This window comes from Lissotriton helveticus, chromosome 7 (genome assembly GCF_964261635.1).
Source record: "Lissotriton helveticus chromosome 7, aLisHel1.1, whole genome shotgun sequence".
Taxonomy (NCBI): Eukaryota; Metazoa; Chordata; class Amphibia; order Caudata; family Salamandridae; genus Lissotriton; species Lissotriton helveticus.
Window position 1 is genome coordinate 723,615,225 of NC_136068.1, and position 12,499 is coordinate 723,627,723.

A 12,499-nucleotide genomic window follows, 5' to 3' on the forward strand; every position below is an offset into this window, starting at 1 on the left:
AGGTGGAACCCCATTGGAAAGAGTGAAGATGTTTGAGTACCTGGGTATCACCCTGGGAGAACACTTGGAATGGGATCCCCATTGGCTAAAGCCGCACTCAAGCTAATTAAGCTGGTGGGGGGGATTCAGCTTTTGCAAAGAGTGTCGGAATTTAAACCTACAGCCCCAGTAATTCAGATTTATAGTGTACAGGCCAGAGCGGCAGCCCTATATGGGGCTGAGCTTTGGGGGCATGAGACATCTCAAAACTTAGCCAAGGTGGAGCATGCATTTGTTAGGAACATTCTGGGCCTTCCTGTAAGTACTCCTCTGGTACCACTGCTTATGGACCTAGGGCTACTCCCTATTGAGGAAGCCATGCCCCTACGTCCTTTAATATACTGGAAAAGACTGTGGTCTGTGCCAGAACTCTCCTGCTATAAAACTTAATTTGTCGAAATTTGGGGTGCCCTAAGAAGTAAGAGCAATAGGTGGCTGTCCCACATAAAGCTAACAACTTGTAGGATAGGCTTACAGGATCTCTGGGAAACTCCGGAAGTTGCTTGCCCGGAGTTATCCAAAGCGGACCTGAAACGCCACTGTAAGAACTACAACCTAGCTTCCTTGCATGAGAGCTCCACGGGGGGTAGACTTACTACTGAGTTCCTCCAGGTTAAAAAGACTATAAAAGGGTGGAATTCTTAGACTTAATATTCCCTGCATTGGCACGTAAGTTATACATGCAATTCAGACTCGGCACTCTTCCACTCAGAGCTCTTACCAGTAAATGGGATGGAGTCTCGAGCAGGGAGTGCCCTGCCTGTGGCTCTGGTCTGGAGGATGAAATTCATGTACTTTTCTTTTGTCCAGCATATCAGGGCCCACGCAAGCACTAGCTCATTGCAATTTGTAGAAATCTAGGTTTTCGTCAGTGTGCGCATGCATTTAGGGTGTTAAAATATGATACCCATCCCCCAATAGTTTTTGCAGTTTCGCGCTTTTTAAACGCAATGTGGCACAAACGCAGGAAATTAATTATTGTACCGCGTGTTTTGCATGAGCTTGCACGTTTTTATAATTACCATGAAGTTGGATAGTGAGAAGTAGTTTAATCCTGTTTTTTACTATGTACAGTATTGTATCTATCTGTTTATCTGTATATACAATGTACTTTTAAATGATATTCTTATTTATTGTCTTAAATTTTGTATATATGTATGAATATTTATGGTCCTTGGTGGCCGAAATAAAGTTATCGAACGAAGGAACAACTTGACATGCTTGTTGATTGTTCTCAAGGGATGTAGGGTCGTGTTGTTCTTGCAAAGATCTTTGATGGAACTAAAGGCACCCAAAATGTAGATCCTAAAGACATTGTGTGTATCTGCGCTTCATAGAATGAACAAGTTGTTTTGTGCAACCTGATGTAGAGGATCATCACAATCTGTTAGACCAGAGTCAGCAAAAAACGTAAACTCTGCATCTCTTTGCACCTTTTGAGGATCTTCGTCACGCATCCTGCATTGGCACAAGGTGTTTTTCTGCCTTATGTGGAAGGAAAGTTGATCTCAACAGAACTAGTGTCTCTCCTGATAGTTTACTTGATCAGTGGAAACCATTCCCCATGAGTAACATGGGTACTAGACATTAGTTTGGTTCAAAAGGGCTTACTCGTGTAGAATTGCCCCATATATCAGTGGTTGAACTGCTGATACAGTAGTTAAGTTACTACACTCAAAACATGTGGATTGCCCATAGTTTCCGGTTTTCCAAAGTGAAGTAACTTGCAAAAAAGACCACTTCCACACGTTTTTCCTAATTACCTTCTCAAATGCTGTAACATGGAGTGACCAATATACTGCACCATTGTATTTGCTGTAGTTGACGGTCATTATGTACTTTTTCGATTACATGCCTTGAAAGTTAAGAATCTTCTGAATGTCTTTATGGAAGTCTAAATAGTGTCACACATGATTACAAGTGAAGGCAGTGGTAGACTGCAGGGGACCTGCCCTCATTTTATTCAGACAACTGAATTTATTTTCTATACCTCATCTTCCACGTTTCCTCTTCCATGGAAAGTATATGGTAATTTCCTCAATTTCTTACTATTTTGTTACGTTTCTTACTATATTTTTCCTGCTCACAGGTCCATCACCTGTGCTTCTGTATAGCTTTCTTTTCAGTGTAGTCTGTCAGTTTTATTGAGTACATATTGCTGGCTCCAATTAATAATTAGTTTCTCTTAAAATCGGCGTTAATCTGTCATTTAACTTCCTGGCTGGTTGCTTTATTAATGCACCTGGTGATGCTTAAACAAAGACAAAGTCTTCAAAAAATCCGAGGTGGTTAGAATTTGCCTCGAAGTCTTTGGAAATTTTAAGCAGCACTTTATTGCATTGTAGTTTGTAACACTCTCGCAACAAGTTCATGCATTGCTTCCCTTCGGGTGTTTAGCCATAAAGTCCTGAAAGTCCTTTTTCATTGGTAAGGGCTTAACGCTGTGACAAACTACCATTTGATCTGACACCTGAACAGAGTCGAGTGTCAGGGAAAACACTAAAAACAATTTTTTGTTTGGTGTAACAGACACTCGAGCTGAACGAGGCCTTTTTGGGCTTGGATGCCTCTTAACATTTTAGTGCTGTATAAATTTGATAAACATAATAACAGTCAGCTAGTTATATTTAGTATGCAATAAAACAGGACGTTCTCATCTCGAGGAGACAAAAGATCAGGTTGCAAGTGCAGTAGCATCCACATTATCTGAAGATGCAGAGGAGAGTTGACTTGCTTTATACATTGCATATCTCCCTGTCTTTGCACTCTCTTTTATGTTGTTTTTGTGGTTAAGTGGGGACAATTTTTAATCTGAGTCAGAACATGCATTTAAGTTGTTATGATGGGATGGATCATGCATTAGGTAGTGATGGTCTGTTGTTTTGTGTTGTTTGTTATTCTGCTCTCTTGCTAAGCCATGGTGGGCTATGTGGAACTAGTATGAATAGGAGATTTGCTATTTATCCGTTTGGTGAAAAGTGTACACAAAGAATTCATTTAAAATTGTTTCGTAGTTTCAAGCAGCAATCAAATTACTACCCACAATCAATGAGAAAACAAAAATATGTATACACATTATCCTCTGTATTCACAGGAAAACGTTTGTTGTGGATACAATGCACAACAACGTAAACCATAAGAGAACAAAAAGTGCCTGGTAACTCCAGTCATCGCTAGGGTTGCCACCTTTTTTGGCAGGCTCAAAAGAAAAAGACCAGCCAGGCCAGTAAAAACCAGTTGAAGTGTGATGACATCCATACATTAGAACTGTGAATACAATTGTGTGCATATAATGAGCCAACAGTTAAGGTCAGAGAATGCAACAGGAATATTTGTATCTAGGGCTAGATGTAGGTAAATGGCATTTACCGATTCGTAAATACCGAATTTTACCGATTCGGTATTTACAAATCGGTAAATGCCATGTAGGTAAATATTCGGTAACAATTACTGAATCGTTAAGATCCGGTAATTACCGAATCGGTATTTACCGATTCGGTAATTGCCATTGATTCCTATGGGCCTTGAAGGCCCATAGGAATCAATGGCAATTACCGAATCGGTAAATACCGATTCGGTAAAATACCCAATAGTCAAGGGTGGCACTTTGACACCCTGTTACACACCTGATTCAGGCTTGTGTGCCATGTGGCACACATACATGCCCTAAGGGCATGATTTGCATGTACACAGGTATTCGTTATTTACCACCAACTAATAGTTGGTGGTAAATAACGAATCCTTAAGGCCCTGTGGCACTGTTTTCAGTGCCAACTACATTTCAAATTCCCGATTCGGTAAATTTACTGAATCGGTAATTTTTAAGCCCCCTACATCTAAAACTCCAAATACCGGTCGGTAACGGCCGAAATCGGCCATTACCGACCGGTATTTGGCCACCTACATCTGGCCCCTAATTGGAATTGGAAGAAGTGGGGGGAAATTAATATTGAAAAAAATTAAAGATGCAGGAACATAAATACTTAACGAGAATGCATGGGGCAAAAGTCGAACGGAAGCCTTTGAAGATTGCAGTGCACAGCAAAATACATGGCACAATGATGCAATGAATGATTAGGTTCAAATCATCACAATAAATAATTGGGTGAAATTATCATCAAGGTGAGTGATATTGAGTTTTACTGTAAAAAGAAGGCTTACACTGTAGAAATAAGACAAAGAATTAATTTGAGAGTGATCAGTAATTTGAGATTAGCCAGTAATGTATTGATAGGGATATCAGCGTGGGTATTTATTTAAAGAATACATACTTATTCGTTTGTTGAAACCATTTCATTATATGGCTAAACAAAGTAAACAAAAGTCCATCAGTGAAATATTAATAAAGCCCTTGGACTCCCCCATTGAATTATTCATAGATGCACTTGCCACAATGTGGGAAGAGCTTTTGGAAATTTAGACCAGGCGAGTAGAACACCTAAACGTTGCTGCTCAGAATGAAATGAACAAAGTTTAATGCAGCACAGGAGCACTGGAGCTGGCAGTTTGAGACCATCACTGTCTGACAATGAATCACCGTGAACTCCATGGTTGGTGAACGCTTATAAGATTTCGCCAGACAGAATAGGGGCTCGGCTAGAGAAACAGTCTGAGAAAGCTCCGACATTCCTAGAAAAAGGGAGGAAAAATCTCGGGGGATAGGACAATTAAAAACCGGGAAGTATTCAAAGGCTTTCGAATAAACAATTGAAAAAGAATAAGACTTGGGCCGATTTAGAGTTGGTGGCCAGGATACTCTGTCACAAATGTTCCAAAGTACAGTGTCCGCCAAAATATCAGTCAACTCACGCCACATATAGTCGGGTAGACTGCCATCTTTCTGTCAGTGGTGTCCCCGCTGGCTCCATCAATGGAAAGCTTACACTAATGCCCTGACAGCCTGCTGGCCATCAGAGGAAGTGAAATACACTGCCTGCTCTTTTAGGGCAGATTGTTTGATGCCAGGGAAAACCAGTTGGTGATGAGCAGAAAAATAAAATTAATGACCCCTCTCCCACTCAGGGAAACAACTCCCTGGATCAGAGGGCCATTAGGTATTTGGTTTTCAAAAGGAAAACTCCCACTCTAGGAGTTTAATTTTGAAAAACAAAACGTTTGGTGGATGGCTTTCAAAACCTACAGCCACTGTTCACCAAAATGTTGGTACCTTCAGTGGAATCGCTGTGTCAGCAGTGCCTCTAAAGGTACCCAGATCATGGCTGGACCGACTGTGATCTCTCCATATGGAGGTCCACTTTCCGTCAGGGATGACATTTCTTCAACTATAATGACAGCCAGGACAAAGAGCAGCATGCAGTAAATTAGGCCCTTCGTTTATTGGAAGCAAGACTAATGGAGATGGCACAATGAAGGTGAAAAGCCACTGAGGATTCCTCTGCATTGCTACAGATGTACTAACAATTAAGCATGTTTTATGTGGGACATGAAAGAAAATGTAAAGATGAAAATGTATATCACAAAAAATGCATAGTGTAGGTTGAGGGCAGACTCTTCCTACCAGAGTCTGCAGTTATTCAAGTGAGAGGCAAGTTCTTTATTTCATGTTAGGCTTTAGGTTACAGAAGCAGCAGGTAGGTCTTGTCATGGCTCCATTATCCCTCCAACTGTCACTTTTTTCTAGTTTCCACTGCAAACCACACATCAACACTACATCATTCACTCTCAGCATTCGACTCTGAGTATTCCAGACAACAACACAGACATAAAGTGAATGGGAAGACACATGATACTACACTCCCATGTTACGTAGAAATAACAAAACCAAGAACAGCCATTCTTTTGCATATAAAGTAATCACACACAATTACTCTATTTAAAAACTTTATTTCGGTCAAAGACCTTGAAAGCACCGAAGAAATATACAAACATGATATCACTCGTTTCTCAGTTCGCAACAAGAATCAGGAGAAACTTAATTTTAAAAAGTTTTGGTCCCAGACCATTTTCAAAATTTGGTAAAAAAAGGAAAATTGAAATGAGATACAGTCATACCTAAAAATGGGAGTTCATGGGAGTAAAAGGGACATGTTGTACTCAAAGATTGGTGTGCTTGAAACAACTAAGGGACACATGTGTCAAAAATCCATTTTGCATTCCCTTAATAGCGAATTTATGGTAATCGCTATTTAAGGAATTCAACATGGAATGTAAGAAACTAATGATTACCTAATAGCAACTCCTACAGAGTCGCAATCGCAATTAGGTCATCGCTAATAGGTAATACTACTCCATTCACTCCTACAGGTCTAAAGGCCCATAGGTGCGAATGGTTTTACAATACCTAATTTGTGATTACCTAATTGGCAATCGTTAATTAGGTAATGCAAAACCAAGGGGGCTTAAGGTCCCCCTGAAGCACCCCCCCAAAAATGTGCACATGTAAAGCTCACTTATGACCTAGACATGTGTGCGCTACAAGCCTCTTTGAAAAATTCACATTTTGGGCATTTTCAAAAACTGCAGATGGCTACCATCGACCTGAAGTTGATGGTAATAGCATTTCCCAAATGCACAGTTTGCATTTAGAAAATCCTTGGTACATGTGGTTAGAGAATTGCAAACATCAATTCTCTATTTGTAGTCACAACTTTAGGAAATCGCAAAACTTGTGACTACCTAAAATGCACTGCCAAAGCCTTTCATACATCTTGAAAGGCTATTTTTGCATACGTGAACGGTCACATTCAGCGATTTGCACCATTTGCAAATGCAAAATAGGTTGGTACATGTGGCGCCTAAGTTCTATAAAACTTATGGCAATAGTAGTTTTACCTTGGTAATAGATCGGTAAGAGTGCAAGAGTACGCTATTAGATAATACTATTGTGCAGGCTACCCTGCGCAACAGAATTACCATTTGCTTTTGCCTAAATAATTGAATAATTTCTAGGCGCAGTGGTAGCAGCTACTACTTGTTTTATGATTTTGCTGCAGATAGGCCAGGCCAATTCAAGGAATTTGGCAACAGGAGAAATAATACATGGCCCAGTATCTGACTTGCAAACTCTCAAGGCCAATTTATATAGTCTTATTCTCAGGTATCTACACAAGGGCACAATCCAGCGCCTTCGTTGTCTTTCATACTTATGGCAAAATAATAGAAAATGGTTGCCTGTTTCGTCAGTTTCCTTGCAAGCTGGGCAGAGTGCGCTGCGCTCTGGGAGAGACGTCAATTTGCTAGTGAAAGATGCAAACGGTAGGGTTCCCAGCCTGAATCTGGTGAACGGCGGTTCAATTTCATCAAGAAATATTTCACATTTTGGTTCACACTTCTGGTTTAAAAGGATCTTGGCCACTCTACCATGACTAGCTGATTGGAGTAATTTCGACCTCTCATAGACCCAAAAGACAAGTGTTACCCTTTTAAAAGAGAAAGAGTTAATGAACTCATGGTGTTGCCAAAGGTCGAGCAATACCAGCTTGTAGAGTCTGTTTAGCATACTTCAGTCATGGCAATACAACAACACGCCTTGACAGACTAAGATTGTCCTTCAGCCATTTCCCATAGGGTTCCAGTTCAATACTCAACCATAGTCTTAGCCAATACAAGATGGGTTTTAGTCTGACTATGTCATTAATTGGTTGGATATCCAAATCCAGATTAAAAAAGACTAGGTATGTACATTGGGGATGTTTTAGTGCAGGACTCAAAAACGTGTTTTCTGCTACACCCAGGGCCTCTATGTTGCTATGGCCCCAGAGTTCAGAGCGGTAGATGGTAGCGGCCACTGCTTGGGCTATCCACATTTCTAGTAAAGGGAGACATTAGGTGGGAAGAAGTATATTTTGCTAACCTCAGAATGGTTGCTGCTCTATGGTTAAGGAGAAGCTCACTCTTGGTAATCTGGATGTTCCACGAGCAGGCACCAGATAATCAAATACCCAAATAATCAAAATCTGCTACTCTCGCAAGGTTTCCTCCCTCCAGTCTCACCGTTCCAAAAAATTGTAGATGGGGCTGTATTGCCATACGTTTTGTTTTGTTTGCGTTTATGGCTAAACCATGGTTAGAACTGAAAAGTCTAAATCCGTCGAGCAACGTTTCCAGACCCTTTGGGGTGTTGGACACCAAAAGGCAGTTGTCCGCACCCAAGAGGGCCGGGATCTTGGTGTCACCAGAACTGGGGATTCATTTTCACAGCCCATTAAGAACCCAAATTTAAAAAAAGTTGGAGCGAGTACACATCCATGGCTAACAACGTTGTCGAGTGGTATGCGGTCCGTTATATCTCTGTTAGGGCCCCATCTGATTTGGGCATCATTCTTAGTATGGAGTCAATGCAGTAAGGTTTTCAGTAAGTTATGGGTAAGACCCAGGACTCTCAAGACTACCTGGAGTCAATCTATGGGGACCTTATCAAATGTAGCCTTGAGGTCCACCAATGCTACAAAATCCTTCCTCTATTTATGTGCACTATTTTCCATCTCCGTACTTAGGTTCTTATAACTTGGTCGACAGTGCTCTTTTTTAGGCGGAAATAGTATGTTGTTATTTTCTGTCCATGAATTCAGATGGACCAAAACCTGTTTACTAAAGAACTTCTGGACTATGCCGGATCAAGCATATAGGCCTATAGTTGGCTGGGCTGGATTTCAAATCCTTCTTATGATTGGGAACCTTAAGCTTTCCCCCATGTATGGGGAATTGGTGTGCCAGCCAGAATGGCATTTTATTTAGGTATAGCGCCCAGACATCCAGCTCCGATTTATACAGGTCCCTTTCAGTTTCCAACTCACAGATAGCTCATCCTGTCTTGTCAAGAGTGAAAAACATGACATTGGCCATCTCTCGAGAGGGCCTTAAGGAGCCATCTAGTGAGATGTTTAGGTAAGCAATCAGCATCTCTCAATCAGTCGTGTCAGGGTCAGCATTAGTAATACTGTCCATGCTGTAGAGGGATTGGAAGTGGGCAACCAAATCCTTTTGTACGATGTTAGATTCTGGCCTCATGAAGTTGGTTTTACCTCAATTGCTGTGTGTGTGCCAAACGGTTGCCTGGTTCTTGTTCCCTTAATGGAAGAATCTCAAGATATATTGACCTGCTTAAACTTCTCTTAACATATACCCCTTGCTGCCTGGATTTGGTATTGGGGACAACTTTTCATACTTCTGACTAGGTGGGAGTTTGCTTCCCTGCATTCCCTGTTATAACAGGAAGGGTTATCTCTTTGTGGCAAGTTATCACTAGGTATGGTTTTGGAAAAGCAAATATTCTTAAGGATCTCAAAGCATTTCTCATGGAGATTCATGACAGCAAGTGGAGGGAGATCAAAGTCACCCAATGCAGACATAATCTGGATTAAACAACAGTATAATTGACCTAGGGTGGCATTGTTATTGATGATAGTGTCCCACCCAATATTCCTTCTGTTGTTAATGATAGTCAGGTTCCCGTTGGGCATGCCGGAGCTAAGTAAGACTAACATGTAGGGATAAGAGCAGAGGGAAATGCTCACTTTCATACCTGAGCTGGACCTCCATAGCAGTGAGAGCTGGCTATGTGCAAAGATCTAACAGAAAGTAATCAATATTACTGGTATATGCTCCCCCTCTGAATGACGGTCTCTTGGTTAGAGCCGAGGGGGTACGACCATTTCAAGCTCTCAAGCAACACGGCTTAGAAAAGTCTATACAATGCAGCTTTAGACATAAACAGTACACAGGGGCCTAGTTGTTGGGGGATACCTGCTGCTGATCTTCACCACTTACTTTGTCCCTAATTAAAACTGAAGGCTGAAAGTGAGTGTTAAAGTCGCCTCTGACTATAGTTGCTGAAGATCTATTGGCCACTGATGTGCACTCTCTCAGCTGTGTTATGACCCTAGATTCTGCAGCCTTTGGAGTTCTTCTATTATAGACATTATTCAGAAAGAGTTTTTTTACCATTTCACGACAGGAATTCTAGCCCTAAGATGTAGTGGGAATTAATATTTAGTTTTTTCATCTGAAACCCAGAGGGTCTGCCAGCACGTGTTCCCAGGGCTGGAATATGAAAGTTTGTAAATCTATGTCGCTTGGCTGGCACAAGATCCTAAGTCTCTTGGAACATAATTATGTCTGTCTTGTCAATTTCCAGGGCTGGAATATGAACGTTTTTAAAACTATGTCGCTTGGATGGCACTAGATCCCAAGTCTCTTGGAACATAGTTATGTCTGTCTTGTCTGTATATTCCCCCTAATCGTTTTAGGACATTTCACCCCTCAGACCCACTACGTTCCAGAATATTATTGGTAAATTAGTGGACCCCAGAGGATCAGTTGGGAAACATCTATTACAACGCAGTCATTACATTGCACTGCTATTCCAATGCAACTGTTACAATGCAACTGCCTTTACATCACATGCCAATGCAGCACATTCCCTTCCAATGCATGTCCCTACAACGCATGCCATTACAATGCACACCATTACAGCACATGCTATTACAACGCATTATAAGGTAAGTAATGGGGATTTTTTTAGTTTTAGGGTGGGTATGGGTATTGGGGCAGATGGGAATAGTAATTTTTATCCCTACACTATCCAACACTTTCCCTACTGTTGCACTCACTGGAGTGGGAATAGTAATTTTTACCCCTACACTATCCAACACTTACCCTAATGTTGCCCTAAAAGTATTATGCATTGTAATAGTATGCGTTGTAATGGTATGCGTTGTAATGGAATGCATTGCAATGGTACTTTTAAAAATGTGTTGTAATGGCATGCGTTGTAAAATCATGCGATCTAATAGTAATTGCGATGTTAAAACTGCGTTGTAAAAGCATGCGTTGTAATTGTTTGTGTTGTAACGTCATGTATTCCATCAGCTGCCTGAACACCTTGGCAGGGTGTTATTGTTGCTAGAGGATCCTGTTTTACAAGGTAGGCGAATGTCCTTCACCCTCTCCTGTCGGATTTCTGGGAGCGGATTCGTGAAAAGTAGGTGGTCAGTTTGAGATTAGACCAGCATTATCTAGGACACTGCCCTGAAGAAAGATTTGCTGGATGTTGCCTGGACCGGTGCTGAGAGACTACTGGAACCTACAGCAGAGAGTCAATCCACCACAAATAGGGGCTAGAGGGGTGCAAAGCGAATAGAGGTCACGAGCTCCTGGGGCAGTTCCACATTTGGTCTAGCAGGCGGTTACCTTGACACTAGAGCAAACGAGCTATAAAAATAAGAGAGTGGCAAAAGCTGGATAGATTTTTGATTGAGGAAGGCTCCTGTTGGCCTGAATCACCAAGCCATTCACAATTTGAGGGACTATGAAAAAATTCACAATAACACAATCCTCATCAAAACACTTTTGTCTCGAGCCCACCTTGTCAGTCCTTTGCACCATTAAAAGTGTGCTGGTAAGTAAGTTTTAGTGTTCAGCCAATTGGAAATCGTATTTCTCAGTTTGACGGTTCTTTCACCAGTCCCAGGGGTAATGTCAGTACATTGGTCAGGACGAGCACGTAAGGGCATGATGCCAGCGGATAATGTAATATGGAGGGCACATCCTGGTGCAATGGGCAGTGGACCCCGGCCATTGGTGGTTGATTGCTGAACATTTGTGGGGATGCTATATCCCTTCTCATGCCGTCCTCAATGATCTCCGGTTGGCCCCTATGACCAGGCCTTCCAGTTGCCACCGGACGGTCACCAACACCAGAGTTAAGAGAAGTAGAGGTGCTATGAGGAACTAGGTCACTGGGGGTAGCACTGTCAGACCTCACCAGCCCCAAGTTGGCACCCTCTCCCTTCCCTTCTTCACACGCATCCTTAGCTTCCAAAAGATGCAACAAGGTTGACTCAATGGACAACAGCTGGGAGATGACGAGTTCTAGTTTGGCACTCAATATAGCCTCAAATTTTGCACTAATTGAAATTATCAAGTTCCCGCATTGATCAAACTCTCTGAGGAAGGAACCTCAGTTGGTAGTTCGTAGTTGGTCTGGCTGGGTTTCCCTCTGGTATTTGCTTTCCTCTTCCTGCAATTGCATGCGAGACTAGGGCATTGAGACCAATTAGACAACTGTATCAGGTCAGTATCAGATCATGCAATTATGGTCAAGCTGCGAGCACATGGCTGAGTTGAGTGGCCCTGTGACAGAAGGGAACTCTCGAGTCCGGGCTGGACTGAGGACAGTGAGGAGTCACTCCTGGGCAATGACTCGAGGCTCATTCTGAAAGGTAGGGGGCATTCCCCTATCAGAGACATTCTATGCTCAGCCAGCTCGATCTCTTTGTCGACTACCCTGACCGCCCGGGCCAAAAAGCCTTGATGGTAGAGATTCAGGCAGGCTCCAGGGAGGGTAGCACATTGCACGAGGTGGCCTTTCTTTTCCCTACGGTGCGATCAACAGCTCAGTAAGCCCAGTAACCTCAGTAAGTTGCAGAGACACTCAGGAATGTGGATTGATTGAACTAAAATTCAAGTTACCTGACACAGTCCAGGAGCAAACCAAGGT